This window comes from Lithobates pipiens, unplaced genomic scaffold (assembly GCF_037356315.1).
Source record: "Lithobates pipiens isolate NorthernLeopardFrog02 unplaced genomic scaffold, aLitPip1_a1.2 Scaffold_27, whole genome shotgun sequence".
NCBI classification, from domain to species: Eukaryota; Metazoa; Chordata; class Amphibia; order Anura; family Ranidae; genus Lithobates; species Lithobates pipiens.
In genome coordinates this window covers 182,999,956-183,014,633 of record NW_027507788.1, presented here as the reverse complement: position 1 = coordinate 183,014,633, position 14,678 = coordinate 182,999,956, and the positions used below count along the sequence as shown (strand labels likewise).

The window sequence follows — 14,678 nt, the reverse complement described above, 5'->3', positions numbered from 1 at the left end:
CTAATTGGTAAGCTGCAATATTAAACCTTTTTGTTTTGGGGTTTTAAGTCGTCTTGTCAAACCACTCCACCTGCAAAAACTGCAAAGGAAAGAGGGACATATCCATATATATGTAGAGGGAGAGTGGTATGTATGACTTTGGCTGGTATGGAGAGACTGGGATAAATGGCAGGAACATCTTTACCAAATAAGGTGATAGGAAGCGTTTCATCCCGCTAGGATCCCTTTAAGCACCTGGCTCTACGCCAGACGGAAAGTGTCTTTATCCAAGGGCACCATGACCTCTGTCCTAGGATAAGTTCAAAAAAAGCTGTATTATCACAAACTCCAATATAGTGATGGAGAGAAAATGTAATTTCTCAAAGTAACATGAGAAAAAAAAAAAGTGGCCTAGACCGAAAAAGACTGGGCAACTTAATTCAAGAATAGTGAGTACATTACTTTCAATGCCTCATACATAAAAAAATAAAAATAAAAAAAAAAATAAGAAAAAAAAAATAATAAGAAAAAAAATAAAAAATAAAAAAAAGTGTCCTCAACTAAAAAACGATGAAGCACCTTAATCCAAGAATACTGAGCACAAACTTTCCAAAGTCAAACTAAATAAATAATAAAAAATAATAAAAAATATTAAATATTAAATAACAATATAAATGATAATAATAAAAAAGTGGTCTAGACTGAAAAAGACTGGGCACCTTAATCCAAGAATAGTGCGTACATTACTTTCAATGCCTCATACATAAAAAAATTAATAAATAATAAGAATATAAAAAAATGGCTTCAACTAAAAACAACCGAGCACCTTAATCCAAGAATAGTGAGCATAATACTTTCAATGCCTTATACATAAAATAAAAAAATAAAATAAATAATAATAATAATAAAAAAAGTGCCCTCAACTAAAAACGATGGAGCACCTTAATCCAAGAATACTGAGCAAAAACTTTCCAAACGTCAAACTAAATAAATAATAAAAAAATATTAAAAATAACAATATAAATGATAATAAAAAAAGTGGTCTAGACTGAAAAAGACTGGGCACCTTAATCCAAGAATAGTGAGTACATTACTTTCAATGCCTCATACATAAAAAAATAAAAATAAAAAATAATAATCTAAAAAAATGGCTTCAACTAAAAACAACCGAGCATCTTAATCCAAGAATATTTAGCATAAACTTTCCAAGCGTCATAGTGAAAAATAATTTAAAAAAAATAAATAATAATAATTATTATTAAAAAATCAGCGGAGCTAAATCTTGTGAAAAAAATGTGTGCCGCATACTCCATACATTACTCACACCTCTAAGAATTTTTATATGCTTTCACACTATGGGAAAAAATCTTCAATTGAATATTTAGCTAATGTTCACATTGGAGTGACTTGTCATGCGATTTGACAGCTCAAATCGCATGACAAGTCACACCCTATTGACGGCAATAGCACTGTTCAAATTGGTGCAACGCCGACTTTATAGTTCTACATCGAAGCTTGTTTTTACAGGTGTACCAAAGGGTACTTTTTTTTTTTTATCTGCAACCACTTTATCTGCATGCATTGCCTCTGCAAACCCAGTTTTAATAGAATTAAAAAAAATTGAATAAAATAGAACAGAATAGAACGAATATAACCATTTTCCAAAATTCTAATTTGAATAGAATAGATTAGAATAGAAAATAAAAGAATATAATTGACTAGACTAGAAAATAAAGGGATAGAATAAAAAATAAAAGAATAGACTAAAAAAAGAATAGAACATAAAAATAGAATAGAACAAAATAGTAAGAATATAACCTTCTTTCGAATTTGGAATAGAACAAATTCAAATTTAAATAGAATAGAAAAGAATAGATTAGAATAGAAAAAAAAAGAATAGATTAGAAAATAAAAGAATAGCATTGACTAGAATAGAAAATAAAGGGATAGAATAGAAAAGAATAGAACAGAAAAAAGAATAGAATAGAACAAAATAACAAGAATATAACATTCTTTCAAATTTGGAATAGAATAAATTCAAATTTGAGTAGAATAGATTAGAATAGAAAAAAAAAAAGAATAGATTAGAAAATAAAAGAATACAATAGAGTTAAAAAAAACAATAGAAAATAATAGAATAGAAAGAATATAACCATTTCCCAACATTGTAATTTGAATAGAAAATAATAGATTATAATAGAATAGAAAATAAAAGAATAGAAGTAACCAGAATAGAAAATAAAGGGATAGAATAGAAAAGAAAAAATAATAGAATACAATTAAAAAGAATAGAACTGAAAAACAAAAGAATAGAATAAAATAGTAAGAATAGAACCTTCTTTTGGATTTCAAATAGAATAAATTCAAATTCGAATAGAATAGAAAAGAAAACAGAAAAAAAAAACGATACAATAAAAAAATAGGAAATAATAGAATAGAAAGAATATAACCATTTCCCAAAATTCGATTTTGAATAGAATAGAAAAGAATAGAATAGAATAGAAAATAAAAGACTAGAATAAAAAAGAATAGAATAGAAAAAAACAATAGAATGAATATAACAATTTTCCAAAACTCGAATAGAATACATTTGAATTCAAATAGAATAGAAAACAAAAGAACATAAAAGAATATAATAGAAGAGACAATAGAAAAGAATAGCATGGAATAGAATAGAACGGTTTTCCAAAATTGACTTGTGGATAAAATAAATCTGAATTTGAATTAGAATAGAAAATAATATAATAGAAAAAAAGAGAAGAATAGAAACGAAAACAATAGAATAGAATGGAATTGAAAGAATACAACCATTATCCAAAATTCGAATTGTGAATAGAAGAAATTCGAATGGAATTTGAATCGATTTGAATTTTCAAAATTCGGTCTAACTTAAATTTTGTAAAACCAATTAAACAAATGTATGTAAATAATGACCATGTCTAGTAAACTTTGCCTTTTAACAGCTTCAAAGGATTCCCATCACATCGTTCAAAACTTTCATTTAAAAATATCCCTCAATAGCCACAAAGGATATAAATCCATTCTGTGTGCACAGAATGCCTCTGCAAACCCAGATATTACTTTGTAAAAGTAGCAGCAACATCATCATCATCACTGTGCTGTACATAGCGCAGAGCTGTGGGAGGGGCCTAATGGTTCCACCCGCTACAGGCTGCCTGCAGAAAACAGCAGGAGGGGGCGGAGACCGGACCAGTCACCCTGATCAAGGAGAGAGATCAGCAGTGAGCGGTCTTTATTACAGGAAGTCTCACACTGGATTACTGAACAGATCTGGAAGAAATACACAAAGCTCACCGAGATTCACCAAGCAGAATACAGGAGATGAATGGAATTAGACAAGATTTACTTATCCCAGAGTCCAGTCTGTAAATAGCAAACCATGAATGCTGGAATAGAGGCAGCAAATAAGTATCCTGGGGCACACCTCTAGAGGAAGCCGCCTCTCAGTGTACGGAGAACCTGTGACCTCACAAGTCTCTATGATGTCATCAATCCCCAAGGTAAATCCAGATCTGACCCTCTCACACTTCCAGTAGCAGGTGCAGAGACCACATTTTACACAACTTGACAGAGGAAAAAGTTGGAGCGTGCCAGCCGCGGGAAAGCAAACGTTCACTGCCTGCCAAACTGGGGTACAAGAAGTTCCGAGGACGGGGAAATCTCAGGGAGAGAGAAAACAGATGCTAAACACCAGCTTCAAAAGCGTGGAACTATTTCATGTCCACTGATATCCAAATTCAACACACGGACTATTTTTTATTTTTGGAAAAAAAATAAACTGCGCTTGTGATATCAATTAAACAATAAACAGCTGCACCACTATCATGAGATATTATTACAAGACGGAACTCTATAGACAATTGTGTTGCACTTGAGTAAAATGACTAAATATTAAGTAAATTCAGTGAGTTCATGGCCAACATGACACTAAATGAATAAGTGAACAAGTGTTTTGAACGTTGAATCACCAATAAAGTCCACCACCTTGTGACTACACCACCACCATCTTCCAGAAGCACATTTGTGAGGTCAGGCACTGATGGACAGGAAGGCCTGGCTCAGTCTCCACTCTAATTCATCCCAGAGGTGTTCTAGTGGGTTGAGGTCAGGACTTTGTGCAGGCCAGTCAAGTTCCTCCACCACAAACTCGCTCATCTATGTCTACATGACGCGTTCTTGGTGCACTGGTCCAAATCATTTGGTGGAGAGGAGATTATGGTGTGGGGTTGTTTTTCAGGGGTTGGGCTTGGCCCCTTAGTGCTAGTGAAAGGAACTCTTAAGGCGTTAGCATACCAAGACATTTTGGACAATTTCATGCTCCCAACCTTGTGGAAATAGTTTGGGGATGACCCCTTCCTGTTTCAACATGACATCATTTGCCTAGGCAAGAAACAAGGAAGTAACTAAAGAAATGTAAAAAGAAAATGTTTAAAACAAGTAAATCTGATATATGTTCCTACGTTGAATCACCTATAAAAGTCCTCCACCTTGTGACTGCACCACCAACACCACCAATCAATGGATGTGCTCTTACCAGAGAGCATGGACTACCTATTATGGGGGGATCAAAGGAGGCTTGTGTGTCTCAAATACTCCATCACCATTTGGTAATTTGCATATGGAAGACGAAAAGGATCACTTCAGATGACCAACGGGAAAATCGACCTTCCTCCAAGGTGTTCTTGTTTCACTCCAGGGAGACTTTTCACAGCAATATTCCCAATCCCAGTAGATTGGGAATATGAAAAGTCTCCCTGGAGTGAAACAAGAACACCTTGGAGGAAGGTCGATTTACCCGTTGGTCATCTGAAGTTATTCTCAATACCAATAAATTGGGAATATTAAAAGTCTCCCTGGAGTGAAACAAGAACACCTTGGGGGATTTTCGAGTATTTGAGACACACAAGCCTCCTTTGACCCCCCCGTAATAGGTGGTCAATGGTAAGAGCACATCCATTGATTGGTGGTGGTAGTGCAGTCACGAGGTGGTGGACTTTATAGGTGATTCAACGTTCAAAACACTTGTACAGTTTTTCGTATAATGTCACGTTAGTGACCCCATGGACTCACTGAATTTATTTAATATTTAGTAATTATACTCAAGTGCAACACAATTTTCTATATATTTTTATGTCTCACTTATAGTGGATCTTCACTCTCCCAATCGACATTTGTAATCCTTATACTGCTAGCATTAGTAAATAGATAGGAACATATATCAGATTTACTTGTTTTAAACATTTTCTCTTTACATTTCTTTAGTTACTTCCTTGTTTCTTGCCTAGGCAAATGATGTCATGTTGGAACAGGAAGGGGGCACCCTCAAGCTGTTCCCACAAGGTTGGGAGCATGAAATTGTCCAAAATGTCTTGGTATACTGAAGCCTTAAGAGTTTCTTTCACTGGTACTAAGGGGCCAAGCCCAACCCCTGAAAAACAACCCCACACCATAATCCCCCCTCCACCAAATGACTAGTGCACAAAGAAAGCTCCATATAGACATATATGAATGAGCGAGTTTAGGGTGGAGCAACTTGACAGGTCTACACAAAGTCCTGATCTCAACCCAATAGAACACATTTGGGATGAATTAGAGTGGAGACTGAGCCAGGCCTTCTTGTCCATCAGTGCCTGATCTCACAAATTTGCTTCTGGAAGAATGGTTAAATACTCCCGTAGACACACTTCTAAACCTTGGGGGCAGCCTTCCCAGAAGAGTTGAAGCTGTTATAGCTGAAAAGGGTGGGCCAACTCAATATTGAACCCTACGAACTAAGACTGGGATGCCAGTAAAGTTCTTGTGCGTGTAAAGGCAGGCGTTTCAATAATTTTGGCCATATAGTGTATATTGATCACCTAGAGGGGATTGTTTTTTTTCTCAACAAAAGTTGAGTTACTCTTTAAAATATTCATATGACGGGGAAGCAGAAATCCTTTGGGATGGAGCAATACAGGCTCTTGATAAAGGCGTGCAAAGTGCCTTCAGCAAAATACGATTTCCCGTAATAACCGGATTTCCACTTATTGGACCCAAACATTATAATAAGATATGTGATTGGCCACCATGGACTACAGAACTTTGCGTTCCTCATCCAATATCTTTGTTCGGGGTCATTTTTCTTAGTGAAGCCAGACAATCCAGGTCAGCCTAGTCAATAACTTATTCTATCCCTGCCGAGACATGATGCATAGCATGGGAAACTTGTATCTCTTATGAAGGTAACATCTTAAAAAAAAAGACAAAAGATCTCTGTCTTTGTCTAGCGGAAAAGCAGATTTTTGCTTTCCTCTTGTAAGTGTTTGTTAATTCTCCATATGAAATAATGTTGCGCCGAGAGAACCTTAAATTATGTTGAGTTTTAAACGTAACGAAGGAACCTTTTCGCACATCTAATTACCATACAAATCAGTTATCCCAAAAAATATGGCCTAGGCTCACATTTTAAATATAGGTTTGGGAGCCTTCAGCGACCGCCATCAACATATTTCTGTAGTAGCGTGATTTCACGTATCTTTTATAATGCACTCATCTTGTTTAACCCCTTCCGCTTCCAGCCTGCTGGCTGCGCGGAGTTAATTGTTCCACTTCTCATAATCGCCGGTCCTATAATTACTTCAGGACCAAGGATTGTTACAAGGAAGACGTCCTTAAAAGCTTTGTGTTTGTGCTGAAGGTCTACTCTGTTGATTAATAAGCGTTTCATAATTGGTGGTGCTTTTAATACCATCTAGGTCTGATGCCGTTAATGAAATCTAAATGCCCGAGTTAATGATGTGGCCAGGAGACACTCTGGGCAACTGGTAGCTGGAGAGAATAGGGGGGTGCACGCATGATCTCATTCACGAGCTGGGTTCTCCTCTCCCACTCAGTCATGTGCCAACAAAAGCTATTAAGTGCTGGCACAGCGATCTACAACGATGGACCACTAAAAAGCAGTGCCTTGACCTCCAATATCAGCATTATGGAACTTAACCTGCTTGTTGCCAAAGAGAAGGAAAGCGGCACTCACTGCATCTTGATGACTGCTTTATAGGACACAAGTCAAACTTGCAGCAGACTGGACGTGCCGGACGATTTCTGTGGCCATTAACTATTAGGTCTCTTTCAGATACGTGGTAATACTGATCGCCTTCTCTGAAAAGCAATCCGGTTGTGGTGTGGCCCCATTGGTCTCAATGGGCGAGTTTGATGGAAGTTGAGTTAAAATTGCTGCGGCCTCAAAACAAGGCAATCCAGCTTCCGCATGTGTACAAACCGATCAGCCTGTAAAGTTAGCTTTTGGGTGGGTGGCCAGGGGGCAGTAAAATTGTGTCTCTGCTCCCTGGCTGCCTGCGTGAAAGAGCCCATAGACCAATGATTTCCAAACTGCAGCCCGGGGGGGAAGAATTGGCCCTTTGTTTGCCTTTATCTGGCACTTGGGGCACTATTACAGCCACTGATACCAATAATGGGGCATAATTCCTGCAATTTACACCAACAATGGGGCATAATTCCTGCAATTTACACCAACAACGGGGCACTATTCTTCCCACTGACACCATCTATGGGACACTATTCCTCCAAATGACAACAATGATGGGGAGCAATTACTCCAACACAAATGATGCAACACTATTCCTCCCGATGGCACCAATGATGGGGTACTATTCCTTCCATTGATAGCAATGATGAGGGAATAACCACCCCTTCTGAAACCAACAATGTGACATTATTCCTCCCAATGACAACAACAATGGGACACTATGCGTTCCAAAGACACCAATGATGGGGCACTATTTTTCCCACTGACACCAATGATGGGACAGTTTTCCTCCCACTGACAGTAATGATGGGACAGTATTCCTCCCACTGACAGTAATGATGGGGACAGTATTCCTCCCACTGACAGTAATGATGGGATGGTATTCCTCCCACTGACACCCACAATGGGACACTCTTCCTTACAATGACACTAATAATAGGGCACCATTCTTTCCACCGGCAACAATGATGAGGCACTATTCCTCTCAATTGAACCATTGATGGGTAGCTATTCCTCCCACTGATACCCATGATGGGATACTCTTCCACCCAATAACACCAACAAAGGCACCCTATTCTTGCCACCGACACCAACTATGGGGGACTATTACTCCCAATGGCACCAGTGATGGGTCACTATTCCTCTCACGGATACCCATAGTGGGGCATTCTTTACTCCCACTGGCTACAGTCTGGCCCATCTAAAGTCTGAAGGACTGTAAATTTGCCCTGTGTTTAGAAAGTTTGGAGATCCTTGCTTTAGACTATCAGAACCATCAAACAGATCCCTCCATCCATGAAATAAAATGTGAAAGGACAAATCCTCATGCTGGGCTACTGTAGTCTGGCAGCTGCCATCAAATGGATTTTATTGGATGCTGCCGACAATTTTCAAGCCAACTCCTTTGATTTTTCATTTGAAGGATGCTGGGCCGGAAGGGGCCGAAAGAGCCACCCACTGAGTGAATTTCATCCAGTTCATTAGCAACTGGCCAAAATCTGAACATTGCGTGGCCAACTTTGGTTGGAAGAAAGAGAAGTCCCTACACCTACCAGGTTACAACTAATTGTTGATGGGTACCTGTTAGAAAATAAAAAAGCAAAGCAAAGCAAAAGCAAAGGGCTGTTTGCTATGGACATCACAGACACTCTTTTATTTCCTTCTCCTTTTTACTTTTATTTTTTAATATTATTTAATTATTAATTTAAGAGTCATGTACATGCCTGAGGGTCTTTTTTTGAACCCAACTTTTTTTTTTTTTTTTAACTGAACCCATAAAGTATCTACAGGGTATGTACAGAGGAGGGTGGGGGATGTAGAAAAACACAGGGCTTGCATATCCCTGTCTAGGCAGCCCCCTTTTAATAAAGAAAAAGAAAAATCAGAGTAGGACACTGAGTGGCAATGAAAATTTTTCCCCACTATGAGGACCCCAAAAAACCCCATCAATAATGACTTCCTGAACATCTGTGCCTATATTACCATTTTAATTCTAAATACTGTAGCAGGTTTACAGGGGATAAGAATCAGCCGTAAACCGCTCAATACACAAAATGTGGAGAACAGGTAAACAGTTATGAAACTGGGGGTGTAAGAGAAATTCTTGACCGGGGTAATGTAAGAAGTCATGTCACCTGCCAGAATAAACATGAATTCCAGAGAGAAAAAGTTTAGTGAACACCCCAATAACTCCAACAAAGGAAACTCCTTATTCTTCTACCTGAATTCAGAGATTTGGATTAGTATGAGAACTGCAACACTATGGTGGCCTTTTGTGAACCTTTTTACCCCGAAAGAACCTTCAAAATATTCTGGAGGACTCATGGAACCTCTGCCAAAAATGATTATATCTGCATTTCACAGTAAATAAGCACGATCATCGAGCTGTTGAAATTTAATAAAAGAATAAAGACCTTGAATATTTGACAGTTTGATGTTTATTTTAGAACACTTCCTTGCTCTATACATCAATAATCATGATGGAGATGAAGACTAATGAGCAAAAAAGAAACACAGACTGTGAACACTGTAGGGTCCGTCCTCTTACATCCGCCATTACATTAGTGGTCAGTGAAGACCTTCCTTTTTACATTGGTAGTCAGCAGGGAAAAGCCCCTCTTGTACAGATAATCAGTGTAGCCGTAACCCTTTAAAAACAGGATGTTAGTAGGAATTTGCCCCCTTTATGCTGGCAGCCATTATAGGTGGGTCACACCTCAAGGGATCCCTAGCAACCTTTGCGGCTACGTTTCTCAAAGAGGGTGCTGTCTGGACTGAGGAATGACGTGATGTATCCCCTTATTTTTTGCACAGCATCATAGTGCAGGAAAGGCATGACGTTACTCCAAGGTGGGTGTTATTTAGGGCTCTAATGAGAAAAGGGGGGGATTAAGAAATCCAATGTGAAAGAGGGACTCTCATATAAAGGAGGGGGGGGGGGTGGCTGTGCACTGTGGTGTGAAGGGGGGACTGAAGACTCTGATATCAAAGGGAGGAACAAAAGAAAGTTATGTGAAATGGGGGTCAACTGAGGACTCTGATATGAGGGGGAAGGATTGAGGACTCTGATATGAAGGGGGGGGGGACTGAGGACATTGATAATGAAGAAGGTGTGGGCAGGGCCATTTGCCCAGCACGTGGGGGTACCTTTCGCACATGAGCGCACACATCAATGCCGGGGACCAGGTTCATGTGAGAATCAAACATTAAGGAGGTTCCCTGGTTTAGAGATGAGCCGTGTCACTGTGTGCAGTAATAAAAGTACAGAGTTACTCTGAAAAGCGATGTCCCGTGTCACTACACACCGTTTTTATGGACACCACGGACTGGTGCATTTGGGAGGGATACTGCTGGGCCCATGCCCTCCCCACCAGTCCAGCGTACCTCTGTCACTTCACTTCCAGTGACTGAACTGGGTCCCGCGGTGCACCTGGCACAGACCTCGTGCGTGCACTTAACCCTCTCTTTTACCATGTGGCAAGGTACATGAGGTCTCCATCCATCCATCTGGGTTCGGTTTCCGATACTTTTGAAGAACCGACCACTGGGGAGGGAACCAGAACACCGATCCCCTTGCTACCTACCAGAGGACCCATCACTGACACTTGGTACCATTCTTCATGACTGGCTGCAATGTACCTTGCACTAATTACTGATTACCCATTGCAACTGCATCCCTCCTTGCTTCATTCACCACAATTGCTTTACTGTCCCAGTTCTTTCATACGCCTGAAACCATCATGCACCCCTTTAAATGACTTCAGACCAGGCTTGAAACAGTTGATGCAACTTTACTAAACATTTGTGGCAAAGTCCAACAAGTACACTTCCAATGCAACATAACCCTATCTAACTGAACTGAGCTTCCCAGAAGTACCTAAACAAGGTGATAGTCCATGACTGCCATCTCCCAAGGTTTGGCAGTCCTCTGGTCTTCCGGTGTCTTCCAATGGGGCTACTGGCTGCAGCAATCCATGTTGGTTATGGCATGTCTGGTAGCGGGCTCCAGAGCCTGGCCTTCCCCCACTATTTATATCACAGGGTGGACCCAAAAAGTCAACTGAGGTGCTAACAGTTGACTCCTTCCCCAGCCTGGGCAAGCTTACTACCAAACTGATACACTTTAGACAACCTGCCTATAGGGGGGACTGAAGACTATGATGTGAAAAGGGGGTCTAAGGAATCTGATGTGAAAAGGGGACTCAAATAAAAGAGGGGGCAACGGGGGACGACAACTGTGCACTGCGATGTGAGAAGGGGAGGACTGAGGACTCCAATGTGGAAGGGAGGACTGAGGACAATATGGGAAACCCCACTGTGAGGTTAATTTACTAAAAGAATCATGAACATTCACTTGGCTTAGTAAATTAGGTAAAACTATGAAGGAAGGGGAGATAAAAAAAAATTTTTTGCACATGATTGGACGGAACATCCCTTCTTTTTTTTTTCAAATACATTTTCTTTTATTTAAAAGGTAAAAAGCATTTACACAAATCTTGAACAACAGTTATACAATGAAAGTTTGTAGAACCACACTATGCCGTTACATAGAAAACTCTGTCACTTTGACATAAAATTTGTATGTGGTGGGGGATCTGGACCCGCCATGTGAATCTGTATATTCTAAATTTTGTCAGCAAGCATTACCTTAAGGGGGTGTCCAAAATAAGTTTGGCTATTGCCAAGGTTTGCTGGTATTGGACTGGAAAGGATAGACTCATTGGATACAGTGTATGGTATAGTAGAATTCCATTTGGGTAGGATTGTGGGCTCCTTGAGGGTAGGGACTGATGTGAGTGTGTACTTATTCAGGTTGAACTGGATTGACTGGTGTCTTTATTCAACCTTACTAACTATGTAACGATGAGTATGGTCAATAGTTAGAGGGGGGAACATCCCTTTTTGTTATCTTCTTGCCATCATTCGAAAACACTTTGTGTTCAAACTTTGGTCTGAGGGCTTCAGCTGAAGTTTATCTGATCACATCTACGGAGTCTGATTTAAAGAAACAGCTGAGATTCACCATGGATGATGGACTATTCCATCTTGAGAAAGAAGACTCTGACCGCCTGTGGATTTAACTAGCAATGTAGATGATGTGGAAAAGGAATATCAGGATCTCCAGGTTGCGGCACTACACTAACGGGCAAATCGTGGGTAGCTGAAAATAGCTGCATTATGTCCTCTGATTTAGAGCATTGGTCATTCCGTGCTTCGCCTGTATGCTTCATAAACTGCCCTAATCTGTCCTGCTCCCCCCTCCTCCCCAAATGTATTTATTAGCCTCATTTATAACCCACTGCTGCGTTACTCCCCTTTATCGCACCCCAAAGTCACTGGCCGGTCCCCTCGGGAAGGCCCGGGGTTTCCCCTGCCAGAGTTTGGTACAGTTTGGATAAGCAGCTAATCCCCTGGCAGCTCGTCAGATTACTAATTAGCTAAAGCGGATCGGCCTGAGAAGACCATGCGGTCAGTCTGACTTCAGATGAAACAGGACACAAAAGGGGGGGGGGGGGGAGATGGCCACTTGCAGGACCGGAATTAACCCTTTCCAGGCTGGACAGTCCTGAGTATGGCACCCAAATCACTTTCTTTAAATAGCGGACAACACTGGCCAATATGTCCTCTACAGACGGATTCTCCTAAATGTATCCAACTATAAACCTCTCTATAAAAACAAAATGTACCAGGTCCCACAGGGACTAAAGTAACCCTTAATTTATCTAATTTAAATATTATTTTCCTTAAAATGGAACTAAACTCTGTCAATCTACATGATCTATTTTTATTAATTATGCTGCTAGGCTTAGTAAAAAGATAAAAAGATAAAAGTAAAAAGCAAAATATATCATATTTATTTGTTTTACACTCTTTTTTGCACTTCTTCAGTTGCTTCCTGATTTCTGGCCTGGGCTAAAACAATGTCATACATCCAGGAGTGTTCATGGGCATTTTCATTTTCTTTCATCTGGAGGAGGGGCTTTCTCAGCTAAGCAACCCCCCTGCCTCCCTGAGCTTAGGGCAGATGGATTCCAGGAAGTAAATGCTACATGAATCATTTGCCCTTACTCAAAATGGCTTCAGCCAAAATTGCTAGGGGTGGGGTGGGGTAAAAATAAAGCATGGAGACATGAAGGGGTGAGATTGCTGCGAATATTAAAAGTGAATCAAATAGTGTGGCGTTCACATATAGTTTTGGGGCTCATGCACACACAGACTAGGCTTGACCGCTGGCTGCAGGAAAATGCAAAACATGGCAAAATCACGCCATCATCTTACCACGTTTTGTGGTCAATACGTTCCTATTCTGAGTGCGATTCTCCTGCATTCAGGAGAGGAAGGTTGAACCTCCCCTAACCGCAGCAGCTTCTAAACTCTTGTAAAAGACTATGGGTACATGGACACATAGGCGTTTAGTAGTGTACATAAGTCCTAATTCTGCTTTAACTTCTTAAATAAGTCCTAGGGGTACAGTCACCATTGGCCGTGAAACTTATGTACAGGAATTGGAAACAAAGAGATTTTAGGGGTATTTTCCCTTAGCTTAATGTCGTTAAAGTGTTTCTCTAAAGGCAAGAACAAGGCAAAAACTTTTGCAAGCAGCTCCCCACCCCCCAGCTCTCCTCCCCATACTCAACCGAGCCCCATTTCGATCCAGAAATGTGCTCAAGAGCAGCGGCTCTCACCCTCCTCATAGGCTCAGAGACGGCAGGAGGAGCCATTGGCTCCCCCTGCTGTCAATCACAGTCAATGAGGAGGGAATTGGGGGGGGGCAGGGCAGTGGGCACACAGAACTGGCTTGGGAGCAAGCACGCATGGGTGCACTGAGCAAGGTGGAGGGGCCAGGAAAGACAACGGGGGACCCAAGAAGAGGAGGATCCGGGCTGCTCTGTGTAAAACCATTGGACAAAGCAGGCAAGTATTTATATATTATATATATATATATATTATATATATATTTTATTGTATACCTATATATAATTATTATTTAAAAAAAAAAACTGTGCCTTTAAAATAGCGTTAAAGTTGGCTTTGTAAAGAATACTCAATCAAATGCAAAAACCCCCCCCAAAAAACAGGGTTTTTTTTTTTTGTGATTGGATGAAAGAAATAAGCAGAGCTTCACCTCATTCACTGATCAATGTGAAAATTTACCAAAGACAAAAATAAAATGTTCCCTTATTTTAGTAAAAAAAGTGAAGCTCTGTTGATTTCCATTATCTAATCACATGTAAGCAAAAATGCTGTTATTTTTATTTCCCTTGCATGTGATTGGATATTTTTTACAAAGTGAGTATTCGCTGCATTCCCTAAGCGAAGAGCAAAGGAAACCACCTATTTGCTTTAATAAATCAACATCTAAGTGACTTTTCGCTGGTCTGAGCCACTTACACAATAAAAAAAGAAAAAAAAAGAAAGAAAAATATTCCCCGTAGAATACATTCTGCACATTGCAAATTATTGGGGAATAAAACGGAGAGGCATTGAATCAGCACCTACAAATACAGAATACTGTGATTGTGTTGTCCTCCACTGCCTGTAAACACTGGAGAGGAGGTCAGGAGGTCAGGATGACTTTGACCTTATCCCTGAGGTCATCATGGGGTCCCACCTGCAGTCATCATTGACACCCAGCCCAAGAGCTTCTAAATATATT

At 39.9% G+C, this 14,678-nt stretch overlaps 1 protein-coding gene across 2 annotated transcripts in view; it reads right to left on the bottom strand.

Moving 5' to 3' along the window:
- Nucleotides 1-14,678, bottom strand: part of CASZ1 (castor zinc finger 1) — a 435,575-nt gene that overhangs the window by 281,284 nt on the left and 139,613 nt on the right. The window lies entirely within an intron of this gene.